Source organism: Heterodontus francisci, unplaced genomic scaffold, assembly GCF_036365525.1.
Source record: "Heterodontus francisci isolate sHetFra1 unplaced genomic scaffold, sHetFra1.hap1 HAP1_SCAFFOLD_313, whole genome shotgun sequence".
NCBI classification, from domain to species: domain Eukaryota; kingdom Metazoa; phylum Chordata; class Chondrichthyes; order Heterodontiformes; family Heterodontidae; genus Heterodontus; species Heterodontus francisci.
This window is the reverse complement of record NW_027141364.1, coordinates 2,039,128-2,051,084: the sequence shown is the minus strand read 5'-3', so window position 1 is coordinate 2,051,084 and position 11,957 is coordinate 2,039,128. Positions and strand designations below refer to the sequence as shown.

At 43.2% G+C, this 11,957-nt stretch overlaps 1 non-coding gene across 1 annotated transcript; it reads left to right on the top strand.

The window, feature by feature from the left end:
• Window positions 1-73, top strand: trnaf-gaa (transfer RNA phenylalanine (anticodon GAA)). Its single transcript has one exon. It is a non-coding gene; the product is annotated as a tRNA-Phe (tRNA).
• Window positions 74-11,957: the final 11,884 nt, after the last annotated feature.

Here is an 11,957-nt window from a genome sequence, read left to right as displayed (position 1 = left end):
GCTGAAATAGCTCAGTTGGGAGAGCGTTAGACTGAAGATTTAAAGGTCCCTGGTTCAATCCTGGGTTTCAGCACTTCTGCTTACTTATGCGTCCCTTGCCTTGGTTCTGATTTTCCAGTTGCATAATTTCCTTTGAAATTATTTACCAAGAACCAGTGGATTGAATTTGAGAAACAACACAGAGCCATTTACAGCATAGAAGGTGGTCATTTGGCCTATCACGTCCATGCTGGCTCTCCCCGGAGCAATCTAGTCAGTTCCACTCACCAGCTCGATCCCGTTTCTCCTGCAAGTTTCTTTCCTTCAAGTATCCATCCAATTTCCTTTTCAAATCATTGATTGTCTCTGCTTCCATCACACTCGTGGGCCAAGTCATTACCACCCACAACATAAAAAAGTTCCACCTCATCAAGGATGGGAAATACTTATATTTTCTCTTTGCTTGTTCTCTATTTCTATGAGAATAGACTGGCAGTCAACATGAAAGGGAACCCAAAAATCTTCGAGCAGCATGTAAATGATAAGTGGGTAGTAAGAAGTTGAGTAAGGCCTATTAGGGACAAAAAGGATAAAATAAGCTGAGAGGTGCAGGGCAATGTTAATCTACTCAATGACTACTTGGTATCAGTGATCACTAAGGAAGTGGAATTTGACAAAATATCAGTAGAAGTGAAGAGAGTGGAGGCAATGGAGAGAGTACAAATTGAGAGAGGGAGGTACTTCAATGAGGTATAAAGTATAAGGGTGACCTGGTATCCATGTCAATAAGTCACTGACAGTTCACATGCAGGTGCAGCAAGCAATTAGAAAGGCTAATAGTATGTTAGCCTTTATCACAAGAGGATTTGAGTACAGGAGTAGTGAAGTCTTGCTTCAATTGTATAGAACCTTGGTTAGACCACACTTGGAGTACTGTGTGCAGTTTTGGTCTCCTTACCTTAGGAAGCATATTATTGCCATGAGGGAGTTCAACGAAGGTTCATCAGACTTGTTCCTGGGATGGTGGGACTGTTCTATGAAGAGAGATAGGGAAACTGGGGCTGTATTCTCTAGAGTTTCGAAGAATGAGAGGTGAACTCATTGAAACCAACAAAATACTTCAAGGACAGTCAGGGTAGATGCAGCTAAGATGTTTCCCCTGGTTGGGGAGTCGAGAACCAGGGGATGCAATTTCAAAATACGGGGGAAGCCACTTAGGACAGAGATGTGAAAAAATGTTGTTATTCAGAGGGTTGTAAATCTTTCGAATTCTGTACCCCAGAGGGCTGTGGAAGCTCAGTCATTGAGTATGTTTAAAGCAGAGATTGACAGATTTCTAAATACAAATGACATAAGAGAATATGAAGAAACTGTGGGGACAAGGACATTGAAGTGGATGATCAGCCATGATAATATTGAATGGCGGGGCAGGCTCGATGGGCTGAATGGCCGACTCCTGTTCCCATGTTCCGAACCCCACATGATCAGCGAGGCACAGCCTCAGACCGACTTGTCGGGTGGTGTAAACAGATATCACTGCTTCTGATCTTCACCAGAACGGAGAGTGAGATATAACATTGATCATCAAACAGACTGTGAGAGAATGCAACAGAATAAAACACATGGAGAGACACTGTGGAATAACAAATAGATTAGATTGGAATGTTGAATTCTGATTGGAATTGATACAACACCAGAAACAACAGATTAAATTGGGATTCTCATCACTATATTGATCTGAGACAGAAAAGCGAAACTGATGGAAAGACGGGAAGAAGGAAGAAAGGAAAGAATGGAACTGTTCAATTTTTTCAGTTTTTTCACTCGCCCATCAAAGCTGGATTAAAAGAAGTTGCAAATAACAGAGAATTTCACCAAAAAGGGAGATTAAACGCTGCTGAAAGCTTGGATCGAACGATGTCCCAACAGATCACCTGTTTAACTGTCTCCTCACTGGGGGATTTCAATCAGTGAGAAATATTATTCGCTACCTTTGTTTTGTTAATGAACCCAGAACTGTCACTTGGTGTAATATCTGTGTTCCGACTCCTATATAATAAAATTGTGAGTTTCTCGATATTTTTGGGACAAATTTCCTGCTGAAAGAACTAAGAACTCTTTTCTAATTTACTCAATACTATGTACACACTCATCAAGCCTCCTAAGCTAGCATCTTTGGTGCTGCTCTCTCTTCTCCCAAACCTCATCCCATGTGACTGTTACATCATCACTCTGACAGTGGGAGGGGTTGATCCCACTGTCTTCATCATTAACCCTTTACATCCTTATACTGCACTGTCTGTCCAAAAAAATCAGTGGAGGGAACTTGATTTATCGAAACACCAACAGCTGCCAGTTGAAAATCAACTCAACCCATCAGAGAGAGAGAGAGAGAGTGTCAGAGAACTTCCTGCATCCAGTCCTGAACCTGTCACACTCAGCAGATGGTCACCCAGACCCCACTCTCATCAACACTGAACATTTTTACTGAGACACTTCAAATACTGTTTATAAAAGGCAGGAAAGGTCAAAGTTCACACAGTTGTATTGAAAAGAACAAAGTTTAATATCTTCTGACCTTTTCTCGGTAACCACGAGACATAGGTTTTCTTATTTGGTTACTTTGATTTTTCTTGTTCCCGACTGACAAATATTCCAAACCTCAGATAAACCCTCCCACTTGCGTCATGCCCCAGTCTCGGTTAAAAGCAACACATAATGACACAAACACTCTGCAACACAGAACGCGGTCACACGTTCCTTCAGTGAGATTAATGTCAAGCTGTTTTCCAGGTTGAATGGAACGGTGAACAAATTTCTATCAAAGAAGTTACCTTTGAAATATCAGGACTAAATTTCTGGACAAGGAGGAACAGCCATTCCAAACTCACATCCTTCACAAAGGTTGTTTTCTCCTGTGACTGAAATACATCATGTAACTTGAATTATGAGTTCAAGCTCACAAGACGCAGATGTGAACTTCTAAAGCATGTTGCGAATAATGACATTAGGCTCTGCTGGGAGTTGAACCCAGCATCTTCTATTTAATAGATAGGTGTTTTCGCCAACTAAGCAACAGAGCCAAACAGCTAATGCTTCCACTGTTGAAATCAGAAGAGGGCACTCATCCCATTTCTCCACTGGTCACAACATATTTTAAACATTTCCCACTTACTGATACAGTCAATCAAATACTCTATTTTTCTCTGTACTGAGAATGAATGTTTTGGAAGAAAATACATACATTCAATTGTTTCTGAAAGGTTACAGAACACAACATATGAGTAATATTCCCCATTGCTTTCTCAGCACTGATGGATTGTGAAGCGGGAGACAGCCAGAAGTCCCACTGAGCCACACTGACCCCGAGCTGAGAAAGAAATGAGATAAAGTTCAATCTTTCACAGCGAGATGCTGCAGAGAGAGGAGTCCCAAATCAAAGTAAGACTTTCTCATACTGTTGTTGAATTTCATTTCAAACACTCCTTGTACTCTCTGCTAATGAAGCCCCCAAAAAAGGGAAAAACAGAATGGCACTCAAACTCACAACCCTGAGATTAAAAATCTCATGTTCGACTGACTGAACTGTCACTTCTACTCAGTCTCTTATTGGATGGATGCAACTGTATGCTCCAATGCAGGGGCAGCTTTCAAATCCTCCCATGGATCCACATGTCAGTCTGAGTTACATGTTGTAGACTTAAGCAAAGGAAATCTGCTCACTTCCAAAACTATCAGTGAGTTGAAGCTGATTACGATCAACATCATCAGAGGTCAGAACTACCTGGTGAAAGAAAACACCCTGAAGAAGGATCCACAATTCTTCAAACGCATCAAAAAAGTGAAAAACCAATAAATCCATGAGTTAATCCAAACCAAACAACAGAAACACAGAAGAATTCCATTCTATACCAGATGCTAGTCGTATTGTTTCTGTATCCAGCTCTCAGTTACTGCTCCACCTTCATACACCCCCTTGGTGATCTGCACATTTTGTTCATTTCAATTTTGTCGACAGGCTCTTTGAATCCAGTTCTCTGGTCCTCAAACAGGCTCCGCATGAAAGTCAATTCCGCCTGCTGTCAGGCTGCAACCGATCGATGACCTTCAACTAAAAACACAAAAGACAATGGGCCCGTTTGGGAGTTGAACCTGGGACCTCTTGCATATTAACCAATTACATACCCAAAGCGATAATCATACCTTGAGACCAACAAGCCACTTACAATTCATGCATTTTTAGCTCCTTTGGAAAAGCTGTTCATCCATTTTTTTCAGATCAAAGCAACATCCTGTAAATGCTGAAATCATAACAGAAAGTGTTGGAAATGTTCAGCAGCTCTGGCAGCATCTGTGGAGAGAGAAACACAGTTAACGTTTCAGGGTGTTCACCTTTTGTCTCAGCCATCCTTTCAGACTGCTTCTGTCCATCCAATCTTACTTTCTATTCTATCCACATTCTAACCATTCACAACGTAATTACATTTTTCATGAATTCCTCATTTCTTTTATGAATGACAATTTCATATTTCCGGCGCTTGCTTCGGACACCACCACAAGTGGAATCATGTCTCCATCTACCCAATCAAACCACTTCGCTTGTTTCCTCACATTGCAATGTTTCTTTAACCCTGACAGACTGTGGAGTTTCTGCTGCTTGATTGCAGTTCTTGTTTCCTGCCAGTAGATGTCACCTCACTCCAATACAGTGAAGCTTCCAAATCTGAGAGAGACACAACAGGAAATAATTGTTCACATTCTAGTGAATGTGTGGGATTTAGAAATACTAGGAGTGGAGACGAGTTATTATTGCATTTTGTCAAAACCAGCATAACTTATAATGTTGTGTTAAATCCATCACTCTGTTTTCTTGACTCTGCGAGTGACCTGGAGTCATTGAGTCACTGAGTCATTTGTGGGATAAAAGGAGGCCATTCGCCCCATCGAGTCCATGGCGGCTCTCCAGGGAACGATCCAGTCAGTCCCACTCGAATGCTCGATCCCCGTAACCCTGTAAATTTATTTCCTTCAAGGGACCATCCAAATTCCTTTTGTATTCATCGATTGTTTCCACTTCCACCACCCTCATGGGCAGCGAGTTACAGATCATCACAAATCACTATGTAAAAAAGGTTCTTCCGCACATTCCCCCTGCATCTCTTGCCTAAAACATTCAATCTGTGTCCCTAGTCCTTGTACCAATAGCTAATGGAAACAATTTTTCCTTGCCAACTTATCTAAAACTGTCACAGCCTTATACACCTCTATCAATTCTCCCCTCAATCTCCTTTGATACAGGCAGAACAACCCTAGCTTTTCCAGCCTAACCTTGAAACTATAATCCTCCATCCCTGGAACCATTCCGGTAAATCTCCTCTGCATCCTCTCAAGGATCCGCACATTCTTTCTAAAGTGTGGTGAGCAGAACTGGACACAACATTCCAACTGGGGCCAAACCAGAGCTTTATAATGGTTCAGCATAATTCCCCTGCTTTTGTACTCAATGCCTCTATTTATAAAGCCCAAGATCCCATCTACTTTGCTAAGCACTCTCGCAATATGTCTTGCCAACTTAAAAGATTGATGGACATGCACCCAAGTCCCTCTACTCCTGCACATTCTTCACCACTGGAGCATTGTGTATGTATTGTCTCTCCCTATTCCTTCTGCTAAAATACTTCACCTCACATCAATCACTATTAAATTCCAGCTGCCACCTGTCTGCCCATTCTGCTATCCTATCACTGTCCTGTTGCAAACAATTCATATCATCCTCACTGTTTGCCACTCATCCAGGTTTGGTGTTATCGGCTTATTTTGAGATTCTACTCTATATTTCAAGATCCAAGTTATTTATCTGTCGCAAAAAAAGCAGTGGTTCTAGCACTTACCCCTGGAACACCACTGTCGACTATCCTCCAGTCTGACAAAGAACCATTTGATATGACTCACTGTTTTCTGTCCTTTAGCCACTTTTCTATCAAATTGGACACTGATCCTCCTATTCCATGAACCTCAATTTTGTTAACCACCCTTAATATGGTACCTTATCAAACACTTTCATAAAATCCATAGAAACAACATCCACTGCATTCCCTTCATCAACCTGCTCTGTTAGTTTATCACAAAATGCTGTTAGATTAGTCAAGCATGAACTCCCATTTATAAATCCATACTCACTATCCTTAATTAACTCAAACCTCTCCAAGTGACTGTTGATTTTTCCCTGTTTATTGTCTCTGAAACCTTACCCACCACTGCTGTTAATCTAACTGGCCTGTAGTTAGCCGGACTGTCCTTACACCCTTTCTTGAATAAGGGTGTCACATTTGCCACTGTTCAATCCTCTGGCACCTCCCCCGTATCCAGGGAAGATTGGAAGATTATAACAAGCCCTTCCGTTATCTGCATCCGCATTTCCTTTTGCAATCTGGGATGTAAACCAACTGGACCAGGTGATTTATCTACCCGAAGCACAGCCAGCCTTTTTAGTAGCTCCCTCTCTCAATTTGTACCCTATCCATTGCCTCTACTCTCTTCGCTTCTGCTGATATTTTGTCAGATTCCAATTCCTTAGTGATCACTGATACAAAGTACTCATTAAATATATTAACAATGCCCTGCACCTCTGAGCATGTTCTATCCTCTTTGTCCTTAATAAGGCCTACTGCAACTCTTGCTACCCACTGATTACTTATCTACTGCTCAAAGCTCAGTACTGCTCAAAGGGTGCCCTTTCATGTTGACTGCCATTCTCCTCTCATAGAAATAAAGAATAAGCTAAATATAGAAGATATAAATATTTCCCATCCTTGGGTGAAGTGGAATTTTTTTATGTTGTGAGTGGTAATGTCCTGACCCACGAGTGTGGTGGAAGCAGAGACAATCAATGATTTGAAAAGGAAATTGGATGGATCCTTGAAGGAAAGAAACTTGCAGGAGGAAAGGGATCGAGCTGGTGAGCGGAACTGACTCGATTGCTCCGGGGAGAGCCAGCATGGACATGATGGGCCAAACGACCACCTTCCATGCTGTAAATGACTCTGTGTTGTTTCCAAAATCCAATCCACTGGTGTTTGGTAAATAATTTCAGAGTAAATTGTGCAACTGGAAAATCAGAACAAATGCAAGGAACGCATAAAGAATTGAAATTGCCTTTAGATCTTCAATCTAACACTCCCCCAACTGAGCTCTTTCAGCCCCACATTGTTAATGTCTTTGTGTCCTTGTTTTGGAAGAAAATACATACATTCAATTGTTTCTGAAAGGTTACAGAACACAACATGGGAGTAATATTCCCCATTGCTTTCTCAGCACTGATGGATTGTGAAGCGGGAGACAGCGAGAAGTCCCACTGAGCCGCACAGACCCCCAGCTGAGAATTAAATGAGATAAAATTCAATCTTTCATCGCAAGATGCTGCAGAGAGATGAGTCCTGAATCAAAGCAAGACTTGCTCATACTGTTGTTGAATTTCATTTCAAACACTCTCTGCTAATGAAGCCTAAAAAAGGGAAAAACAGAATGGCACTCAAACTCACAACCCTGAGATTAAAAGTCTCATATTCGACTGACTGAACTGTCACTTCTACTCAGTCTCTTATTGGATGGATACAACTGTATGCTCCAATGCAGGGGTGGCTTTCATATCCTCCCTTGTCAGACTGAGTTACATCTTGCAGACTCAAGCAAAGGAAATTTGCTCAGTTCCAAAACTATCAGAAGCTTATTACGATCAACATCATCAGAGGTCAGAACTTCCTGGTGAACGGAAACACCCTGAAGAAGGATCCACAATTATTCAAACGCATCAAAAAAGAGAAGAACAAGAAAATCGATGAGTTATTACTATTAGAGATACAGCACTGAAACAGGCCCTTCGGCCCACCAAGTCTGCGCCGACCAACAACCACCCATTTATACGAACCCTACAGGAATCCCATATTCCCTACCACCTACCGACACGAGGGGCAATTTACAATGGCCAATTTAACTATCATCTGCAAGTCTTTGGAGGGGGGAGGAAACCAGAGCACCCAGCAAAAACCCACACAGACACAGGGAGAACTTGCAAACTCCACACAGGCAGTACTCAGAATTAAACCCAGGCCCCTGAGACTGTGAGGTTGTGGTGCTAACCACTGCGTCACTGTGCTGCCCTAATCCGAACCAAACAACAGAAACACAGAAGAATTCCATTCCATACTAGATACTGGTCGTGTTGTTTTTGGATCCAGATCTCAGTTACTGCTCCACCTTCAGACACCCACTTGGCGACCTGTGCATTTTGTTCATTTCAATTTTGTCGACAGGCTCTTTGAATCCAGTTCTCTGGTCCTCAAACAGGATCTGTTTGAACGTCAATTTCGCTTTCTGTAAGGCTGCAACCAATTGATGACCTTCAACTAAAAACACAAATGAAGAAGTGCTAGTCTGTTAACCTCTCGCATATTAACCAATCAGACACCCAAAGTGGGAATCATACCCCTAGACCAACAAGCCACTTACAAGGTGCATTATTTTTAGTTCTCTTTAGAACTGTGCCATTAAGTATATATTGTCTCTCCCAATTCCTTCAGCTATAGTGCATCACCTCACACTAGTCGCTATTAAATTCTATTTGCCACCTGTCTGCCCATTCTGCTAGCCTTTCACTGTCCTGTTGCAGGCAGGTCATATCATCCTCACTGTTTACCACTCCTCCAGGTTTGGTGTTATCGGTATATTTTGAGATTCTACTCGATATTCCAAGATCCGAGTCATTTCCATATAGCAGAAAAAGCTGTGGTTCTCGCAGTGACCACTGGAGAACACCCACTGTCGACTATCCTCCAGTCTGACAAAGAACCATTTACTACGATACGCTGTTTTCTGTCCATAAGGCAATTTTCTATCCAATTGGACAGTGACTCTCCTATTCCATGAACCTCAATTTTGTTAACCACCCTTTTGTGTGGTACGTTATAATCCATTCTTAATCCATCCATCCATCCTTTCTTAAAATCCATATCAACAACATTCGCTGCATCATCTTCCTGTTAGTTCATCAGAAAATGCACTTATTCAAGCATGAACTCCCATTTATAAATCCATGCTCACTCTCCTCAATTAACTCAAATCTCTCCAAGTGACTGTTGGTTTTTTCCCTAATATTGTTTTTAAAACCTTACTCACCACTGCTGTTAAGCACACTGGCCTGTCGTTACCTGGACTGTCCTTACACCCTTTGTTGAAATAGGAAGTCACATTTGCCACTGTTCAGTCCTCTGGCACTTCCACAGTGCTTTTTGGGAGGGTGTTCCTGCTTTTTGACCCTGCAATAGTAAAGGAATGGCGGTATAATGCCGAGTCAGGATAGTGTGTGACTTGGAGGGGAACTTGAAGGTGGTGATGTTCCCATGCGTCTGCTACCTTTGTCCTTTTAGGTGGTAGAGTTTGTAGGTTGGAAGGTGCTGTTGAAGGAGGCTTGGTAAGTTGCTGCAGTACATCTTGTAAATGTTACACACTGCTGCCACTCTGCACTGGTGCTCGAGGGAATGAATGTTTAAGGTGGTGGATGGGGTGCCAATCAAGTGGGCTGCATTGACCTGATGGTGTCAATCTCTTGAGTGTTGTTGGAGCTGCAAGCATCCAGGCATGAGTATTCCATCACATTCCTGACTTGTGCCTTGTAGATGGTGGGCAGGCTTTGGCGAGTCAAGAGGTGAGTTAGTTGCCGCAGAGTTCCTAGCCTCCGACCCGCTCTTGTAGTTGTAGCTGTAGCTGTAATAGTAATAGGCAACCGTCCGTCTCGGAAGGCGATGGGCTACGCCCGGGGTGTCCGTCACTTCTTTATTAAACATCGTTTGTTGTGGCTGTAGAGGACGACACGTGAGTGACAATCCCTTACAAAGCTGCTACAGATGAATATCATTGGTCCGATGTCGACTGACAATGTTTCCTTCCTCTGAGCTCTCGTTCCCCCCAACTGGTCATTTCTTTTGTCCTCTGCTTTTCCCATGGTCTTCCTGAATGCCTTTCTCCAGGAATTCTAGTCAGCAGGAAGGAATTCCCATGCATCGACTACACTCCCAGTCTGCTGGAGATCTCGCTTGCAGATGTCCTTGTATCACAGACGTGGGTGACCTGTTGGTCTCGTGCTGATAGCAAGCTCACCATAGAGCATGTCTTTGGCAAAGCGACCGTCATCCATTCAGCACACAGGACCCAGTCAATAGAGTCACCGCTGACTCAAGAGGGCAAACATGCTGCAGATCCCTGCACGCTGGTGTACTTTCGCATTCGGCACTCTGTCCTGCCAGGAGATGCCCAATATCCATCTGAGGCAGTGGAGGTGGAAGCTGTTCAGCTGCTTTTCGTGGCTTGCATAAGTTCTTGATGCTTCTCAACTATAAAGGAGGGTGCTGAAAACACAAGCCTGGTACACGCAGAGCTTTATATTTTTGGTCAGTTTGCTGTTGGTTCACATTGGTCTTCTCAACTTTGACATGACAGCTGCAGCATTGACAATCCTGGTGCTGATTTCAGTATCAAGGGGCAGATTGCTGGTGATTGTTGATCCTCCAATGTGAGGTTGTCGATGGTGATGGAAGGTGGAGTCTATACGTCCTGGCCCAAAACTTTGATCTTCTTGATGCTGATCGTCAGTCCAAACTCCTTGCAGGCCAGGGAGAACCGATATACAAACTGCTGCAAGTGAATTTCATGATGGGATGTCAGCACAGCGTCATCAGCAAACAGCAACTCACAGACTAGGAACTGACTCATTTTGGTCTTGGCGCGCAGTCTTGCCAAGATGAACAGCTTGTCATCAGCTCTGGTATGCAGGTGGACACCCCCATCTGAGTCACTGAAAGTGTACAATAGCAGCATGGAGAAGAGTATGCTAATTGTAAAGGATGTGAGCTGTGAGGAGATTACAAGGAGGCTTCCAGGGGACTTGGACAGGATAAGTGAATGAAATGACAGATGGAATATAATATGAAGAAGTGTGAAGTTATCCACTTTGGTAGAATAAACAGAAAGACAGAGTATTTCTTAAATGGTGAGAGTTTGGGAAGTGTTGATGTCCAAAGGGACCTGGGTGTCCTTGTTCATGGGACACTAAAAGCTCGCATGCAGGTGCAGCAATCAATTAGGAAGGCAAATGGTATGTTGGCCTTAACACGAGGGGTCATGAGTACAGGAATAAAGATGTCTTGCTGCAATTGTATAGAGCCTTGGTGAGACCGCGCTGGAGTATTGTGTCCAGTTTTGGCTTCCTTATCTAAGGAAGGATATACATGCCATAGAGGGAGTGTAATGGAGGGTCACCAGACTAATCCCTGGGATGAGGAAACTGGGCTTGTATTCCTTAAAGTTTCACTTAAAAGGCCATTTAAAACTGAGATAGGGTGGAATTTCTTCACTCAGAGGGTGGTGAATCTTTGGAATTCTCTCCCCCAGGGGTCTGTGGCAGCTCAATCATTGAGCATGTTCAAGACAGAAATTGATAGAAACCTTGATACTCATGACATCAAGGGATATGGGGATAGCATGGGAAAGGGGCGTTGAGGCAGATGATCAGCCATGATCTAATTGAAAGGCAGAGCAGGCTCGACGGGCTAAATGGCCTCCTCCTATGTTCCTCTGTTTCTAAGAGAGTTGTCACCAGGACACAGCCCTGCTTTACCCCACTGCTGATCTTGAAAGCATCTGATGTTGCTCCATGGGAACTGATGGAACTGTGCATGTTCTCGTGGAAAGAAGAGATGATGCCCAAGAGTTCAGGAGGGCAGCCTATGTTCCATCGCAGCTTGAAGAGTCCGTCTCTGCTGACAAGATCAAAGGCCTTGGTGATGTCTATAAAGACAATGTAGAGTGGTCTGCACTGTTCACAGCACTTCTCCTGTAACTGCCGAAGTGAGACAATCATGTCGACTGTCGATCTACCAGCTCTGAAGCTGCACTGAGACTCAGGATAGATGTGTGATGCCAGG